At 35.8% G+C, this 19361-nt stretch overlaps 1 non-coding gene across 1 annotated transcript; it reads right to left on the bottom strand.

Moving 5' to 3' along the window:
• Positions 1-18334: 18334 nt before the first annotated feature.
• LOC117197918 (U1 spliceosomal RNA) lies at positions 18335-18494 on the bottom strand. Its single transcript, XR_004478819.1, has one exon. It is a non-coding gene; the product is annotated as a U1 spliceosomal RNA (small nuclear RNA).
• Positions 18495-19361: the final 867 nt, after the last annotated feature.

Here is a 19361-nt window from a genome sequence, read left to right as displayed (position 1 = left end):
ATCAGGAATGCAATCTACAAAAGAATAGCAGATGACTTTGTGAAATAGCTGAAAGTCAATGACTTGTGTGGAGAGGATCCCAGAGAAGAGCCTGTACTTTCCAGGACAAGTTGTGGTGGACTCAGCACTTACTGTTGTAACTATAAATACTAAGTAAAGAAATCCCTTGTACTTCAATGTCCTGTAGATCTGACCGTAATTGCTCCATTTTGCCCAGAAAAAATAAAATCCTCAAAAATTTCTGTCTTTTCTGGAATTATCTCACATTCACAGAGATGTGATCCCAGCACATAAAATGAGGGGAAAATCAAAGAAGCTACAGATGAAATTTATATCAATTTTCCATAAGGTCAGAATCTATGAGTTTACAAGATATAAAATGTGCAGCTGTACCTACAGTGGTCATTGTACTTTCTTTCATGTGATGGGTACTTGAAAATAAAATAAAAACTCGAACTAAAACAATTAAAAGACTTCTATGAGGGCATATTTTCTTGGAAAAATAGAAAATCATTTGTGAAACAGAACATGGGGGAAATCATTTCAAGGAAGTGACACAAAGATTAACTTCTCTGGATGTGTTCCAACATTATGCTTAAAATCATAATGTCCAGTGTCTAAAGTAGAGGGATCTTCCACAGAAGACTATGAGGTGGCAGTCACAACAAAACTGGGAATGGAAAATTTATAAATAATACTGACTTTTGGCCAGTGGTGTTGATGTCATTCTTGAATTCCCTAGGAGTGCTTTGAAGCTATTGAGGAAACTTTGAAAAGACACCATGTTGAACATAAAAGACAAGCTTAATAAGAGAAATTAACACAAAGAGCCCATTTCAATCTCCTTTTAGAGTACCTCCCTGTATTTCAGAGTCTTAAAAGCTAAAGTAAATATTTCCCAGACTCCCTTAGAGCTGCAGCTCTGACCGGGATTTTGGTTCTACAAATTAGTTACACTCATGTGAAGTCAGAAGTGCCTGAGAGGCTATCTTGTGACTGGTTTGCCTGCTGCTCTCCAAAAGCAGAGTTTTGAAGGCACTGGGTATTGTTGCAGCAGAATTCCAGTCACTTACTTTGTGGGAGTAGAAGGGCAATTTTTAGCAGCATTGGTGGTGTCAGCGAAAGCAGTAGCAGCAGCAATGGCTGTGATAGTATGTTCTCGAAGTCAGTACTGGTAGTTCTCCTATGTCCCCTTCTAGAGGTCTTTGGAAGCCACTCTGTAGATATTAATCTGGAAGTGATTCTTGGAAGTCCATTTTAGATCTTTTTCCTTTTCTTCATGTCCAGGATTTTGCAAATATTCTTTTTCCATGTAAATCACTTTCTGCTTTAAAATATCAAGAAGAATGAAAATTTCAAAAAAAAATCAGGGACCATACCATTTCTCCTTCCAACTTGAACGAGCAGAAGGCCTTGAACTCATGCTTGGGCTTAAGAGTGTTGAGTGGCCTTGAGTTCCAAAGTAATGTAATTAACTGGTATCTTGCATCCTGACTGTCTATCCAGGCTTTTGTGTCATTGCACATTTAAATTATATGTTGTTTAATCAAAATCTGAGAGTGATTCCTGACTTCATAAACTAAAGAAACAAAGTGAAAACGCTCTCCCTCAGTGCTAAAAGTGGGAAAAATAAGGGAGTTATTTTAAAATGGGACCTCACTCTATATTCTTCTTCTCACCTTTAATAGAGCCATAAATTTGCTTCATTAATTAGACCTTCATTTTTCCTAGTAATTTCCTTCTTAAGTCTGAATATTTCCTAATAATTTATCTTCATCCCTATAAAAAAAATGAAGAATGAAAAAAAGAACTCGCCTGTGTTCCTGTTTTTCAGAGGCAATCAGTATGTCTAATGAATAAATGAAAATAAGAAACTATAGGCTCCAGGGAAAGTGTCAACCCCAGATATGTCACATTGATTAAAATGGCAATCCCTCAAAAACATTATAAAGTTAAATTTCCATCTATTTACACCCCATAATAAGACTTGGGATATAATTCTGCTTAAGAACTTTTACCTTCCATTTTAATTAATATTTATCAATTAACATATTTCCCTGAGGCAGTTTTAAAAGGGTGCAGTTGATGATACTCACTTCATTTTACTTTTTTATTTTTTTAACATCTTTATTGGAGTATAATTGCTTTACAATGGTGTGTTAGTTTCTGCTTTGACTTCATTTTATATCATCAAGTTCAAATGAAAATAAAATAACATTTTTGTGTCTATGCTATATTCTTTTGAAAGACTAACAATTTACACTTTTTCCATAAAGAATCACTATGTGTTTGGTAAAATCAATAATAAAAATATGTATTTTTTCAAATGTAGTTTTTGAAAATAAATATTTCAGATTACAGCAAGATTAATTCAAATAAACTTATAAACAGAACATTTTCATTCAATGAGAAAGTGAGGGAAACAAAATTTTTCCAATAATCTGGAACTTAACTGGAATTTTACTGAAACAGATCTTTATTTTTTAAAAATAAAAAGGTATAAGTGTATCAAACTATCAATCACCTTGTCTGATTAATTATTCCATAAGCTAGGTATTAATATGGGTAACATATTGAATAGTAATGATTGAATTAGTATTAATATTAAGTAATTATTCTCTTAAGACTGGTAGCAATTAAAGTTTATATATAAAGACAAGAGAAAGCAGTATGATGAGGCAGAAAAGCATGTGCTGGGCATCAGTAGGTTGACATTTATGCAAGTTTCTATGTACATTGGTTCACTAATTCACACCACAACATTTTATGGTAAGTATATATATTTTTTCTTATTTTCAATTTCAAAAACTGAGCTACAGACAGGACTACTAGATCATTTTGAGACGACCTGGGACCCTTGCTGCAGTGCTGCAATGCTTGTACCTGGACAAAGGTCTCCCGAAGCTACAAATTACAAAGAAACTATAAGGGACTACAAGTAACTGCATGAATGCACAGTTGGGGCAAATTATGGGTAAAAAAGATACAAAAAGACCAAAAAACCCAACTGCCACTTCTGAAGAGCCCGGAGCAAAAACAGGACACTGAGCATGCCCCCTGCACTCAACACCACCTAAGGGGGTGAGCAAACCATCTAAGCCACCCTTAGACCTGACACATCTTTACCCTCACCCTGTATAAGGAACCACTTACCCCTCAGGGAGCAAGCAAGTGAATATGTTACTTGTTTTCACTCCCTCCTGCAGTCACAGGAGCCCCAGTAAAGTGTTGCCTGAGTCTCTTGTCTGTCCTCATCAATTTATATTGATTGGGGAAGGCCAAGAACCCTGGTCGGTATCAATTTGACCTATGACTCAAAAACGGTAAAGCAAAAATGTAAACATAAATTTCATATTCCCAAAATCAGTGCTCTTTCCTGTGCAGTATACTGGATTTTACACTAACTACCTGTGTAGTTATGGACACAGAGCTTAAATTCTATGAGACAGAGGCTCTTCATTCATAGATTAGTGATCAAACTCTGTAAAGAAAGAGGTTGATATGTTTTTATGATTTGGGGTTGCAAACAGAACTAGAAAGAGTGAGAAAACATCCTTGCTCATAATACAGCCTGAGAAACATCTGTTTCCATGTGCCTTGTTTGTTTAGACTCTGAGTCAAGTAAAGAAAGGTAAACAAGATGGCACCTCAACAAAGCTATACCAGAAGAATACCTGCTAGGGTCAACTAGGACTGGACTAGATTCAATGTTAGAACGCACCATTTCAACCTCAAGCCATTGATCTGATCAAATGAATTGTCCACATAATTTTATAAAGACTATAGAAAACTAAAAACTAAAACAATTAGGGGAAGTATCATTATTTTGAGGATCTGTTGTATTTATCACAAAATAATACACTGCAGAATCCAAAAGTAAATGTTAGGAAACAGTTTGTTGTACTATTAAGAATACAGGACTGATTTAGGGGGAAGATGGCAGAAGAGTAAGATGCGGAGATTACCTTCCTCACACAGATACACTAGAAATACATCTACATGTGGAACAACTCCTACAGAACACCTACTGAACACTGGCAGAAGACATCAGACCACCCAAAAGGCAAGAAAATCCGCAAGTACCTGGGTAGGGCAAAAGAAAAAATAATAAACAGAAACAAAAGGATAGGGACGGGACCTGCACCAGTGGAAGGGAACTGTGAAGGAGGAAAGGTTTCTACACACTAGGAAGCCCCTTTGCAGGCGGAGATTGCGGGTGGTGGACGGGGAAAGCTTCGGAGCCGCGGAGGAGAGCACAGCAACAGGGGTGCAGAGGGCAAAGTGAAGAAATACTTGCACAGAGGATCGGTGCCGACTGGCAACTCACCAGCCCGAGAGGCTTGTCTGCTCACCCGCCAGGACAGGCGGGCCTGGGAGCTGAGGCTTGGGCTTCAGTCAGAGCGCAGGGAGAGGACTGAGGTTGGCGGCATGAACACAGCCTGCAGGGGGTTAGTGCACCACGGCTAGCCGGGAGAGAGTCCAAGGAAAAGTCTGGACCTGCTGAAGAGGCAAGAGACTTTTTCTTCCCTCTTTGTTTCCAGGTGCGTGAAGAGAGGGGATTAAGACCGCTGTCTATAGGAGCTCCAGAGATGGGCGCGAGCCGTGGATAAAAGTGTGGACCCCAGAGACGGGCATGAGACACTAAGGCTGCTGCTGCCGCCACCAAGAAGCCTGTGTGCGAGCACAGGTCACTAACCACACCCCCCTTCTGGGGAGCCTGTGCAGCCCGCCAGTGCCAGGGTCCCGAGATCCAGGGACAACTTCCCTGGAAGAATGCATGGTGTGCCTCAGGCTGGTGCAATGTCACACCGGCCTCTGCCACTGCAGGCTCGCCCCGCACTCCATAACCCTCCCTCCCCACGGCCTGAGTGAGCCACAGTCCCTAAAGCAGCTGCTCCTTTAACCCCATCCTGTCTGAGTGAAGAACAGATGCCCTCTGGTGACCTACACGCAGAGGTGGGACCAAATCCAAAGCTGATCCCGGGGACCTGTGAAAATAAAGAAGAGAAAGGGAAATCTCTCCCAGAAGCCTCAGAAGCAGTGGATTAAAGCTCCACAATCAACTTGATGTACCCTGCATCTGTGGAATATATGAATAGACAATGATTCACCCCAAATTGAGGAGGTGGACATTGAGAGCAAGATTTATTATATTTTCCCCCTTTCCTCTTTTTGTGAGTGTGTATGTGTATGCTTCTGTGTGAGATTTTGTCTGTATAGCTTTGCTTCCACCATTTGTGCTAGGGTTCTATCTGCTCATTTTTTGTTTGTTTGTTTTCTATTTTCTTCTTAAAAATTTTTTTTCTTAATAATTATTTTTTATTTTAATGACTTTATTTTATTTTATCTTACTTTACTTTATTTTATTTTATCTTCTTTCTTTCTTCCTTCCTTTCTTTCTTTCTATCTTTCCTTCCTTCCCTACTTCCTTCCTTCCTTCCTTCCTTCCTCCCACCCTCCCTCCCTCCCTCTCTTCTTTTTTCTTTCTTTCTTTCTTTCTTTCTTTCTTTCTTTCTTTCTTTCTTTCTGTCTCCATTTTCTCCCTTTTATTCTGAGCCATGTGGATGAAAGTTTCTTGGCGGGGCAGCCAGGAGTCAGTGCTGTAACTCTGAGGTGGGAGAGCCAACTTCAGGACACTGGTCCACAAGAGACCTCCCAGCTCAACATAATATCAAATGGCAAAAATCTCCCAGAGATCTCCATCTCAAAACCAGCACTCAGCTTCATTCAACAACCAGCAAGCTACAGTGCTGGACACCCTATGCCAAACAACTATCAAGACAGGAACAAAACCCCACCCATTAGCAGAGAGGCTGCCTAAAATCATAGTAAGGCCACAGACACACCAAAACACACCAGCAGACATGGACCAGTGCACCAGAAAGGCAATATACAGCCTCATCCACCAGAACACAGGCACTAGTCTTCTCCACCAGGAAGCCTACACAACCCACTGAACCAACTTTAGCCACTGGGGACAGACACCAAAAACAACGGGAACTACAAACCTGTAGCCTACAAAAAGGAGAACCCAAACATAGTAAGATAAGCAAAATGAGAAGACAGAAAAACACACAGCAGATGAAGGAGCAAGATAAAAACCCACCGGACCTAACAAATGAAGAGGAAATAGACAGTCTACCTGAAAAAGAATTCAGAATAATGATACTAAAGATGATCCAAAATCTTGGAAACAGAATACACAAAATGCAAGAAACATTTAACAAGGACCTAGAAGAACTAAAGATGAAACAAACAATGATGAACAACACAATAAATGACATTAAAAAATACTCTAGATGGGATCAATAGCAGAGAAACTGAGGCAGAAGAACAGATAAGTGACCTGGAAGGTAAAATAGTGGAAATAACTACTGCAGAGCAGAATAAAGAAAAAAGCATGAAAAGAACTGAGGACAGTCTCAGAGACCACTGGGGCAACATTAAACACACCAACATTCAAATTATAGGGGTTCCAGAAGAAGAAGAGGAAAAGAAAGGGACTGAGAAAATATTTGAAGAGATTATAGTTGAAAACTTCCCTAATATGAGAAAGGAAATAGTTAATCAAGTCCAGGAAGCATACACAGTCCCATATAGGAAAAATGCAAGAAGAAACACACAAAGACACATATTAATCCAACTGTCAAAAATTAAATACAAAGTAAACATATTAAAAGCAGCAAGGGAAAAACAACAAATAACACACAAGGGAATCCCCATAAGGTTAAGAGCTGATCTTTCAGCAGAAACTCTGCAAGCCAGAAGGGACTGGCAGGACATATTTAAAGTGATTAAGGAGAAAAACCTGCAACCAAGACTACTCTACCCAGCAAGGATCTCATTCAGATTTGATGGAGAAATTAAAACCTTTACAGACAAGCAAAAGCTGAGAGAGTTCAGCACCACCAAACCAGCTTTACAACAAATACTAAAGGAACTTCTCTAGGCAAGAGACACAAGAGAAGGAAATACCTACAATAACAAACTCAAAACAATTAAGAAAATGGGAATAGAAACATACATATCGATAATTACCATAATTGTAAATTGACTAAATCTCCCACCAAAAGACACAGAATGGCTGAATGGATACAGAAACAAGACCCATATATATGCTGTCTACAAGAGACCCACTTCAGACCTAGAGACACATACAGACTGAAAGTAAGGGGATGGAAAAAGATATTCCATGCAAATGGAAACCAAAAGAAAGCTGGAGTAGCAATTCTCATATCAGACAAAATAGACTTTAAAATAAAGGCTATTAGAAGAGACAAAGAAGGACACTACATAATGATCAAGGGGTCGATCGAAGAAGAACATATAACAATTGTAAATATTTATGTACCCAATATAGGAGCACCTCAATACATAAGGCAAATACTAACAGCCATAAAAGGGGAAATCGACAGTAACATATTCATAGTAGGGGACTTTAACACTCCACTTTCACCAATGGACACATTGTCCAAAATGAAAATAAATAAGGAAACACAAGCTTTAAATGATACATTAAACAAAATGGACTTAATTGATATTTATAGGACATTCCATCCAAAAACAACAGAATACACATTTTTCTCAAGTGCTCATGGAACATTCTCCAGGATAGATGATATCTTGGGTCACAAAACAAGCCTTGGTAAATTTCAGAAAATCGAAATCATATCAAGTATCTTTTCTGACCACAATGCTCTGAGACTAGATATCAATTACAGGAAAAGATCTGTAAAAAATACCAACACATGGAGGCTAAACAATACACTACTTCATAATGAAGTGATCACTGAAATCAAAGAGGAAATCAAAAAATACCTAGAAACAAATGACAATGGAGACAGGATGAACCAAAACCTATGGGATGCAGCAAAACCAGTTCTAAGAGGGATGATTATAGCAATACAATCCTACCTTAAGAAACAGGAAACACCTCAAATAAACAACCTAACCTTGCACATAAAGCAATTAGAGAAAGAAGAAAAAAAAATAATTAGCAGAAGGAAAGAAATCATAAAGATCAGATCAGAAATATATAAAAAGAAATGAAGGAACCAATATCAAAGATCCATAAAACTAAAAGCTCATTCTCTAAGAAGATAAACAAACTTGATAAACCATTAGCCGGACTCATCAAGAAAAAATGGGAGAAGACTCAAATCAATAGAATTAGAAATGAAAAAGTAGAAGTAACAACTAACACTGCAGAAATGCAAAACATCATGAGAGATTACTACAAGCAACTCTATGCCAATAAAAGGGACAACCTAGAAGAAATGGACAAATTCTTAGAAATGCACAACCTGCCAAGACTGAATCAGGAAGAAATAGAAAATATGAACAGACCAATCACAAGCACTGAAATTGAAACTGTGATTAAAATCTTCCAACAAACAAAAGCCTAGGACCAGATGGCTTCACATGAGGATTCTGTCAAATATTTAGAGAAGAGCTAACATCTGTCCTTCTCAAACTCTTGCAAAATATAGCAGAGGGAGGAACATTCCCAAACTCATTAAACGTTGTCACCATCACCCTGATACCAAAACCAGACAAAGATGTCAAAAAAAATGAAAACAACAGGCCAATATCACTGATGAACATATTTTCAAGAATTCTCAACAAAATACAAGCAAACAGAATCCAACAGCACATTAAAAGGATCATACACCATGATCAAGTGGGGTTTATTCCAGGAATTCAATGATTCTTAAATATACACAAACCAATCAATGTGATACACCAAATTAACAAATTGAAGGAGAAAAACCATATGATCATCTCAATAGATGTAGAGAAAGCTTTCAACAAATTTCAACACCCATTTATGATAAAAACCCTGCAGAAAATAGGCATAGAGGGAACTTTCCCTCTATGACAAACCCACAGCCAACATCGTCCTCAATAGTGAAACACTGAAACCATTTCCACTAAGATCAGGAACAAGACAAGGTTGCTCACTCTTACCACTCTTATTCAACATAGTTTTGGAAGTTTTAGCCACAGCAATCAGAGAAGAAAAATAAATAAAAGGAACCCAAATCAGAAAAGAAGAAGTAAAGCTGTCACTGTCTGCAGATGACATGATACTATACATAGAGAATCCTAAAGATGCTACCAGAAAACTACTAGAGCTAATCAATGAATTTGGTGAAGTAGCAGGATACAAAATTAATGCACAGAAATATCTGGCATTCCTATACACCACTGACGAATAATCTGAAAGTGAAATTAAGAAAACACTCCCATTTACCATTGCAACAAAAAGAATAAAATATCTAGGAATAAACCTACCTAAGGAGACAAAAGACCTGTATGCAGAAAATTATAAGACACTGATGAAAGAAATTAAAGGTGATACAAATAGATGGAGAGATATACCATATTCTTGGATTGGAAGAATCAACATTGTGAAAATGACTCTACTACCCAAAGCAATCTACAGATTCAATGCAATCCCTGTCAAACTACCACTGGAATTTTTCACAGAACTAGAACAAAAATTTTCACAATTTGTATGGAAACACAAAAGACCCCAAATAGCCAAAGCAATCTTGAGAACGAAAAACGGAGCTGAAGGAATCAGGCTTCCTGACTTCAGACTATACTACAAAGCTACAGTAATCAAGACAGTATGGTACTGACACAAAAACAGAAATATAGATGAATGGAACAGGATAGAAAGCCCAGAGATAAACCCACGCACATACGGTCACCTTATCTTTGGTAAAGTAGGCAGGAATGTACCGTGGAGAAAGGACAGCCTCTTCAATAAGTGGTGCTGGGAAAGCTGGACTGGTACATGTAAAAGTATGAGATTAGATCACTCCCTAACACCATACACAAAAATAAGCTCAAAATGGATTAAAGATCTAATTTTAAGGTCAGAAACTATCAAACTCCTAGAGGAAATCATAGGCAGAACACTCTATGACATAAATCACAGCAAGATCCTTTTTGACCCACCTCCTAGAGAAATGGAAATAAAAACAAAAATAAACAAATGGGACCTAATGAAACTTCAAAGCTTTTGCACAGCAAAGGAAACCATAAACAAGACCTAAAGACAACCCTCAGAATGGGAGAAAGTATTTGCAAATGAAGCAACTGACAAACGATTAATCTCCAAAATTTACAAGCAGCTCATGCAGCTCAATTACAAAAAAACAAACAACCCAATCCAAAAATAGGCAGAAGACCTAAATAGACATTTCTCCAAAGAAGATATACAGATTGCCAACAAACACATGAAAGAATGCTCAATATCATTAATCATTAGAGAAATGCAAATCAAAACTACAATGAGATATCATCTCACACCAGTCAGAATGGCTATTCATCAAAAAATCTAGAAACAATAAATGCTGGAGAGGGTGGGGAGAAAAGGGAACACTCTTGCACTGCTGGTGGGAATGTAAATTGATACAGCCACGATGGAGAACAGTATGGAGGTTCCTTAAAAAACTACAAATAGAACTACCATACGACCCAGCAATCCCACTACTGGGCATATACCCAGAGAAAACCATAATTCAAAAAGGGTCATATATCAAAATGTTCATTGTGGCTCTATTTTCAATAGCCCGGAGATGGAACCAACCTAAGTGTCCATCATCAGATGAATGGATAAAGCAGATGTGGCACATATATAGAATGGAATATTACTCAGCCATAAAAATAAACAAAATTGAGTTATTTGTAGTGAGGTGGTTGGACCTAGAGTCTGTCATACAGAGTGAAGTAAGTCAAAAAGAGAAAAACAAATACTGTATGCTAACACATATATGTGGAATCTAAGGGAAAAAAAAGGTTAAGACAGGAATGGAGACACAGATCTACTAGAGAATGGACTTGAGGATGTGGGTAGGGGGAAGGGTAGGCTGTCAGAGAGTGGCATGGACATATATACACCACCAAACGTAAAACAGATAGCTAGTGGGAAGCAGCCGCATAGCACAGGGAGATCAGCTCAGTGCTGTGTGACCACCCAGAGTGGTGGGATAGGGAGGTTAGGAGGGAGGGAGATGTAAGAGGGAAGAGATATGGGAACATATGTGTATATATAACTGATTCACTTTGTTATAAAGCAGAAACTAACACACCATTGTAAAGCAATTATACTCCAATAAAGATGTTAAAAAAATAAAAGAGAAATATTCATAATCTATAAAATATGTGTATTGATAAAACACTTTGTTCCTATAGCATATAGTGTAGAAGTAAATTTAAGCAAATTAAATATTATGCTTTCAACTCTACCCTTATTTTATGCCTTCTGACTTACCAAATGATTTTGACAGGAAGGAACAAAATTAATGAACAGTTTATACCCTCAAAATTTTTTGATTTTATTGATTTCATTAAGCATCCAATTGATTAATCTAAGGATGATTTTTAAAAGTTCCTCTTTTTAATTAGATATATTCAATATGCCTATAAGTTGTCTCCAGATTACTACCCTATGACTTCTCAAGTAGTTCTCTGACTCTTGTGTACACTTGACATGCTTTCAAGATTAGGCCAGAAACTGGAAAATTTCCCAATATTAATATAAAGCTCAAGTATGAAAGAACTCTCCCGGGGATTATGTGAGCTATTTAATATCTGGCATGTCTATTGTGGGATGTAATGAGCATATCTGAGGAAGAATGGCATTTTCATATAATACAGTAATCCTTAGTGGTAAGAACAGTAGGTTCTAGAGTGAAGCCCTAGGTTCAAATCGTAACTCTGCTCCTTGCTGGGTGTAGTTTGCAAGAAGAAAGATTAGGATACATATTAAGGAACAACTTTCTGATACCTCCAATTAATTTAAAAGAGAGGAGTGCTTTGAGAAGCAATAAGATTTCATCAGTGAATGTGTGTAATAAATGTCTGAGTAATCACACATGAAAGATGCTGAAGCAAGAATAAAAGTATCAACATGTGAATGGAGCTGATTTCCTCTGTTTCATGAGGGTTCTTTGATTATTAAAGACAAAGATGTCATCCCACAATGCTTCCTTAATCATTTCTCTTTCCTCACCATTTTTATCTCATTAACTGTACATCCTGAACTTCTGCTATTCCAAATTATCAAATTATTTTAAATAGATAGTAACTGTAAAGGTAGAGAGCAAGTGTGTGGGAGTGTGAAAAATTACTGCATTTTATATCACTTTTATGGAATAGGGACTTTCACCATCACTGTCAAAAGAGAACTTAGCAATACTTAATTCTTGCTTGAATTATCTCTATAGATTATGCTCCTCCACAAGTTCTACAAGTTCAAGGATGCAGATAATTTGGAAACTACCCAGGAAGAAGCAGTGAAAATGATTAAGATGCTGGGAAATTGGCTCTGTTATTAAGAGAGAAAGAATCAGATAGACTGAGTGATGGAAATATGTGTATTCAAGTAGAATTTAAATGTATCCATAAAGTATATAATTACACTTTTTTTGGTACCCTCTAAGGATAGACACAGAAAAATGGGATTAAAGTGATTCAAAATTGTGAGTATACACTAATTTTTAAAACCAGACATGAAAGTTGGACATCAGAATAAAATTGATACTCACTTTCTTCATTAAAAAATAGTATTTCTTTCAAAAGCAAATATATCATTTGCTGCTTAACAAAGACCCTAGAGGCAGTGAAAATGAATACTTTAGGAACTCCTTCCAAGTGAAGAGCAATTAAATGGAGAAAGTAAAAAAAAAAAAAAAATCTCCACTGAAATTATAGTTTAAGTCTATGAATGTATTACTCAATAACTTAATGCAACTGTATAGAATGGGGTGCTTTAAGTTTTAATATGTACATGGGGTTATGAGTAAACACTGATAAATGGGACTGATAAACTAGTAGCCATGACCATATTATTCCCTCTGCAAATTGTTGATCTACACATGGTTTTACATTTAAATTAAATGTTCAGTATTAGAAATTTGAAGATTTCACATTAAATTAGAAGTTTCTATCTTCTCTGGAAAACAATACTATAGGATAAGAGGACTGTGGGTTTGCATCCTACAGGGAAATGTGCAGATGGAGTTGTATAACAATATTGATTCCTTAAGATAAGTCACATGTGTTTTTGTTCACTATGATTTATCCATTTCCTATTGTTGAATAGATTACTAATGCATGTCAAAGCCTCATATGAGTCATTATTCATCATCTTAGAGCAGTTCTATTTTACTTATTTATCTGTTTGTCCTCTGTTCATTTATTGAAATTCCTGACATAGCATATTCTGTGTTTTCACATAGACTATAAGAGAATTCTGCAACAATTCCATCTCTACTGGTCTTAAGTTGGGAAATTCTTGTCATTAGATATTTACTTGCTTGCAGATCCAAAAAAAAAAAAAAAAAAATTCCAAAAGGTCACTTGAAATGTATTGGCATTTGAATCATGGAGAGATTAAAGTATTACCAAACTGCTAGAACTGGACAAATCATTATGGATTAATTAACAAATTGGCTTTTAGTCACTGGTCATTCGAAGTCATATAGCAACTGAGATAAATCACGTTGTGTGCCTTCCCTCTTGTGTTTTCATTATTGCTTTCCTCTAATTTCAATTTACTAAATAAATTACATTAGAAAGTCTAGAACAAACAAAAATATGAAAACAAAGAAAACTTCCAAACAAGTTGTGTTTTTATTTTCTTTATATTGCATCACTGTTCATACTTGAATACTTATAATGGTAATGTGGTCATAATTTTCCAGTTTCATTAAACATGTTTTTAAAACCTATCATTCTTTGAACACTTAATTAACAAATATCTAATAGGCAATTACTATGCCACATCATCTTCTAGGTACTGAGCATAAAACCATGAGTAAACCACTCTGTCCTTATCCAACTTGCATTCTGGTGGGGAATACACATGATAAGCAAGACAGATAAATCAATTACAGAATACATTAGTTTTAAATGCAGAAGAGAAACAAAAAAGGGAAGAGTGTTATAAAAGCAAGAATTAAAATTTTACAGTTTTTGGCCAGGAAATAAGCTAACTTTTAATATAAAACTAACTTTTGAATCAAGATCTTGTGGAATTGAATAAGTTAGTTTCACAGATAATACCTAATTAATACTTATTCAGCATTGCTACATATTATGTATTTTGCTGTTTTCTTTATAATTATTGACTAAATTAAGCACTGTGATTTCTTTCATCATACGAGTATTTTGATACTGCTGCAACACTTTGCAATAAAAACACACACAAAAAAAACAACAAAATATATCTTAACCTGGGTGATGATAAAATGGGTAAATACATATGTAAAAGGTATTTACATCTTTGAGGTGAACATCTAAGATGTGTGCACTTTAAGTTATGTAAATTACTCCTCAATTTAAAAATAAAAACAATAACAACAATAATGATAGTACTACTACTACAGTATCTCCATTATTACCCTCACTATTACTATTCTGTCTGACCACTACCCCATCATCCAGTTTCATTTTGAACATTTATTATCTCTAAGGTTTATATGAGAAGCTTTATTTTACATTCATTATTTTATTTAATAACTATTAAAAATATTTGAAGTTAATATGGTTATTCCTGGTTTACAGAGGAATATATATATGAAACAACTTGCCCAAAGTAACAAATACTGTGCACTGCTGGGGATATAGTAGTGAAAAATAATACAAGGTGACTCTCTTCACAGATCTTAACTGGAGTGGGTGAGATAGATATTAGAAGCTTTATTAATAAATTCTTTTTTTTTTTTTTTGTGGTACGTGGGCCTCTCACTGTTGTGGCCTCTCCCGTTGCAAAGCACAGGCTCCAGACGCACAGGCTCAGCGGCCAAAGCTCACAGGCCCAGCCGCTCTGCAGCATGTGGGATCTTCCCAGACCAGGGCACGAACCCATGTCCCCTGTATCAGCAGGCGGACTGTCAACCACTGAGCCACCAGGGAAGCCCAATAAATTCTTTTAAATTAGCTACTATATTTCTTCTATGATTAGGACACATTTCCCTGTGTTTTCCCCTCATCCTTAGGGTAAGGGAAAATAACCACCTAAGGCAATTATTCTCAAATTCTTAATCTGATGGCTCTTTAATATTCTTAAATGTATTGAGGACTCCAAGGAGCTTTTGTTTATATGTATATATATTTATACTTACCACATTAAGCATTACAGCAGATGTTTAAAAAATACCTACTTAGAAACTCATTTAAAAATAACACTATAATCATTATATGCTAAAAAAGAACATATTTTAGTGAAAATGCCAATATTTTACAAAACAATAATTTTGAAAAGAGTGACATTGCTTTGTATTTCTATAAATTTCTTTGATGTGAGGTTTCTGGATTCTCTGGATTCTCATATCTGCTTCTGCATTCACTGTGTTTCAATATATCACACTATGCAGCTTCTGGATAACTCCCTGTACACCCATAAATGAAGGAGTGAAATAGATATCTTACTATTATTGACAAAGTAGCTTTGACCTCATAGGCTTCCTGAAATGGCACCACACTATAAGAATTCCTGTCCTAAGGAACACTGTGTGACGTAACATGGGGAAGGAGAAAAGAAAGTAATAGAATGGTAAATGTAACAATGGAGTCGAAAGGGAATTTGTTTTCTGGGAAAAGGGCTAGTAGTGTTAATCAAAATCTCGTGTCTCAATCAGTACAGGAAATCTGTTACTGATCACCTAAGGTGTATCATATAAATGCTGCAGGGACTTTTAATTTAAAATGAGGGATTTAAACTATATCCTCAAACTCCCTCTGCAACATGAATAGTCCACCATTTTGCAAAATCAAGATATTCTCGGGGTTTCATCCCACTGCCATCCTGAAGGTTCTGCATAGCAGTGAAGGATAAATAAAGGAAGAGGAATGTGTTTGGGAACATAATTGTCCTGGTCACAGTTGAAATATTGTTCTTATCTGAGTAAGCTTCTAAGATGAGCACTGCTCCTTGAGGAGCAAAGACCTTTAAGAGAAGAAAGGTGAAGATATTTTGAATTAATTACTGGTCCCAGAACAATAAAACATAAGCCACTTAACAACCAGCAGTAGTTATTAAGCCCTTTATCCTGAAAGAATGCTTACATAGCAGAGAATTATTTGGCAGATACAGTAGAGTAATTGTGCCTGGAATCAACCCGAGTATAATTTGAGGGTTCTATGGTCATGGTCTCTTTTGATACTTGTCTAAACACAGCTTGTACTCAGTTATAAACTGCACTTTATACAGTTGCCAATTTACTTGAATCTTATCCCTTTTAGACATAGTTTTGTACCTATTCAAGTGTTCTACATACTGCCTACTCCTATTTTGGGCTGTATCCGATCAATTCAGCTTGGTGCATTTGTAAACTATAAATGACAACATAAGTGTATTTCTAATATCCATTCATAAAATAAACAGCAGATTTCAAGTGATGGTGGCAATTTTTGTGTGTGTTTTTTTTTTAAATTCATGTGGGTGTCATTTTCTAAATTGTCTTATTTATAAAATATCAAGAACTCTTTAGCTAGTTTGTCAAATCATTATTTATTTCCAAAAAAAATGTCTCTTAGCAACTTGGAATAGCACAATGTATCATTATGTATTATATAATCAAGTATAATCCTACATCTTAGTTGTCTTGAAAAATATAATTCAATGAAATGAATATCTTTCTAAACCATCTATTGTTCTTGCTGTAAAAATGATAAAGCTTTACCAACAAGAAACAATTGAGTATGTACTCATTCTGTTAGTAAACATAAAAAGCACACAATAGGAAACAATGGAAGAGTAGAAAACAAAATCAGCAAGAAGATAAATACGAAATGGATTGTGCTAAATGTATAGACTGATTTCAATAATGTCAGAAGCTTTGTTCCTTAAACTTATTGTGGTAATTATATCATGAAGTAGCTAAGTCAAATCATTATGCTGTGCACCTTAAGCTTACAAGTGCTTGAGGTGTACAGATATAGTTCTGTATCTCAATTATAGCTCTATAAAACTGGAAGAAAAACAAACAAACTTTGCATGTCTGTTTCTCCATATTTTCAGCTTTGTTTTATGGCCCTAATTGAGTCAAGTTTTCTTCTGTTTGTCAAATATTTCTACAAATTTCCAGCTGAATGTATTCATAATTGTTCCCCCTCTATTTTCTTGGTTATTGTGAATGAGAATTTTCCTTCATATTTCATAACTGATTATCACTGACATATAGGAAAGATAACTATTTAGAAAAAAATATTTTTAATTAGTTATGCCAGTGAGTTATCATTTCTAATTTTTCATGTCTGTTTTAGTGGTTCAAGATAAGCAATTATATAAACAACAAATAAGAAATATTTTCTTAAATATTGTTACTTTTGTTTTCTGAATGTGTTATTTTTCTACTTAACACTTCAAAAACTGTTAAATAAGAAGAGATTTATAGTAAATGTTTTGTTAGAAGCTAATTTTATTTGTTTCTCTCAAATTTATTTTCTCAAAATTAAAGAAATGTAGACATTCAGTTAAACATATCAAACTGTATGGAAGGTAAGAAATAAATTCTCACTCCTTCCATTCCCCAATCATTGACTTCTCTTCCAGAAATACTCACCATTAACTTTTTGTTGTTGTTGTCTTTTAGGATATTTTCTTCAGTTATCTTTTTTTTTCACTTCCTCAAATAGGGAAACATCTGTTCAAATTTAGTCTAGTTTACTCTGATTGCTTTCTATCAGAGTAATAAAAATGTTCCAGAGGCAGCCAAATATAATGTTACCAGCAACAGCTCTGAACACAGGTCACAGATTCAAGTTATATTCTCAATACCTTGTCCAGAGATGGAACCCTGATCTATAGTATCCCTCCACACCTTAGTTGTATGGAGAGTTAAATGAGTTATATATACCTTAAATAAGAGGCTTAAGTGAATTAATACATATAATGTGTGTAGAAGAGTGCCTGCCACATAGTAAGCCTTCTAAGAGGGCTCTATGTTTATCAATCCTCACAAATACTGTTGAAGTTCTATTTAATAAGTCTAGATCTCCAGCCTATTGTAAGCTAATTTCTTCTACACATATTTAAATATCCTCTTTCTACTGCCAAATATGTAGCATCATAGACTACCCTGCCTACTTGGACTACTCACACTCTAAATCAATCAGGCAAGGAGTGCAAAGACAAAGGTGTTCTGAATGGAAGTTTCTCGCCACCAAAGGGTTTAATAATGAGACTCATAGAGGAATGTATGCCTGGCCAAAAGAATTTACAGATTGTGTAAGCTTATTATTTTTTTAAGAGCAAACCTCACAAAATTGAGAGGTGGCTTTCAAACTTTCCTTCAAAAAAACCTTCCCCCCACTCCAGGTGAAAATTTAAACACAGCCCCCCACTACCACAAGTAATGCAGTTGAGTTTCCCACTTTTGGTAAAATTGCAGAGGTCAGTACTTCTGGAGTGCAAGGACCCTCACCAAGAGAATACTACCTTCCTGATGATGGTATCTCCCCTGCCAGATAAGTATCAAAGAAAATATTGAGTGAAGAGAGTATTAATCCTACAAGTAGGAGAGACTGAGGGGAAAAGGACGAAGCTGACACTTCTACTCCCAATATGAGTTCTACCTCAGCCTTATTACTAGGAAACAACAATGACAACATAATTATTCTGAAAAGAAGATGATCAAACCTCTGAGTCCTGAGCATATATCACGGCTGGAGATAGGTGTTAATGGCTATGTGAAGCAGTTGGTGTAGTTGGGATCTATCAACCACCCAACCAGCTCACAGATACTAAGCTCTGCAATTAAGTCAACACTTTCTAAGTCATATGATACTCAACTGGATAAAACATGACAAAGCTTCTCCTACAATTTCTTACATAATAGCAAAAGACAAAAATGCTTATGTATTTGGGTAAACCCTTGATCTTTTTGTCATTGTGATCGTGCCTGAAATAATACACAGAAAGCAATATGGTGAAAAATGATGGTGCATTATTTTTTGGCAAATACTGTTAAAAGAATCATAGAAAAAACAGCTAAAGACTAGAATAAACAAGTGTAACTACAAATTGTGTAAGATTTTCTCAATAGTTGAATGGAAATACAGAGGCTTTTAACATAGCTCTGCTTAAGGTATTCAGTTCATAAATATCAATAATAAACTTCATAAAGAACTACATTTTGTAAACACTAAAGAGAAGATTAACAGTGTAAATATATTCTCAACAGTAAATTGCTTCATTAATGATAAAAAATGTTATGATAAAAACTGGGTGTAAACAAGGTGCATTGAAGAAACTAACAGAAATAACCTGGGCTAACAATACAGAGACTGCAATGTATGTGAAATGTATTAGTAGCCAAGCCATGTTACAGGAATACAGATGA

This window comes from Orcinus orca, chromosome 13 (assembly GCF_937001465.1).
Source record: "Orcinus orca chromosome 13, mOrcOrc1.1, whole genome shotgun sequence".
Taxonomy (NCBI): Eukaryota; Metazoa; Chordata; class Mammalia; order Artiodactyla; family Delphinidae; genus Orcinus; species Orcinus orca.
Note: the sequence above shows the minus strand (reverse complement) of the source record. Positions and strands in the feature narration are given on the sequence as shown.